This window comes from Austrofundulus limnaeus, unplaced genomic scaffold (assembly GCF_001266775.1).
Source record: "Austrofundulus limnaeus strain Quisiro unplaced genomic scaffold, Austrofundulus_limnaeus-1.0 Scaffold12, whole genome shotgun sequence".
Taxonomy (NCBI): Eukaryota; Metazoa; Chordata; class Actinopteri; order Cyprinodontiformes; family Rivulidae; genus Austrofundulus; species Austrofundulus limnaeus.
Genome location: NW_013952414.1, coordinates 4173742 through 4175018, shown reverse-complemented (window position 1 = coordinate 4175018; position 1277 = coordinate 4173742).

The window sequence follows — 1277 nt, the reverse complement described above, 5'->3', positions numbered from 1 at the left end:
ACACACACACACACACACACACACACACACACACACACACACACAAGCAGAGGCCACGCCTCCAGCAAGAATCACTTCTCTATAGCTGTGAGTCCAGACCCTCGTACGAAGCAAAGTGAAGGACAAGGGTCTGGTTTTTACCGGGCCTGGAAAATATGGAATACCCATTTTTAAGTTCCAAGAGATTAGACATTTTCTGCACCTTTTATGAATAATACTATAATTTTTCATCTTTACTTGCAAATTACCAGAAAAAAAGATCAAATGCCCTGTAAAACAGTAAGCGTTTGTTTTGAACAGACACAGAAGACAATTTCCCACAAAACAGCACACTCGCTTGGACCACTGATTTGAAGCTGATCTCAGTATCAGTGTGAGGAAACAGTGCGGAGCATGGGAGGCAAACTCCACAAAACCATCTAGGAATCATGAATCTTCTTGTCATTTCTGCTCCTTTTAAGACAAAACAAAACCAGGTGGATGTTGGTTTAAAAACAGTGGTTTATTTTTAGACCATGTAAAACTAATGAGCAAAWTTTAATAATAACAGGTTAYAATGAGACGTGAGGATCTGAATTTACACACAAATTTACTCTCTGATCAAAGTTTAAGTAATATAGCATATCAGGGCAAACATGAAAACTAAACCCTATCTTATCCAGTAATTACAATACAAATGTCTTCTCTGTACCTCCTGTTCCCCTTTTTACTTAATACTCAGATATGAAAACAAAAGAGAAGAAGCCATGTCATAGTGTGGAAACAATCAAAGAGTTAATTTCAGTCATAATCCTGCATGCAAACAAAGATATTACTCGCAGGGTTCACTTAAGCTGCTGCAACCAGCTCTTATTAGTCACAAACGTTGAGCATCATTTAACAAAAAGCCTACAGGTTTGTTGCTGCTGGGAGAAACATCATCCATCAGTCCTGTGCAGATCGGGCACATTCAATCACAAAGTGGGTGAGATAAGAAAAGAAACACATTTAATTAAGATGACAGAGTAATGAAGTGAGGTGCAAACTAGTTGACCTTTCAAATTCATTCCACACTGWCAGAAATTTTAATTAAATACATTTTCATGTAATTTACTGACATCTGCTGCATGTGTTCATGACTAAATTCATTCAATCCATTCTTCTTTGATGTACTTGATATGACAGGTGTGCATTGCGATACATTGTGGCCATGGATTTTTTTTTAACAAATAGTTTTTGTTCTCAGTTTTTTACAGAAAAAAGTCTGGATTATTCTGAGAAAAAATGAAAAAAAAAAA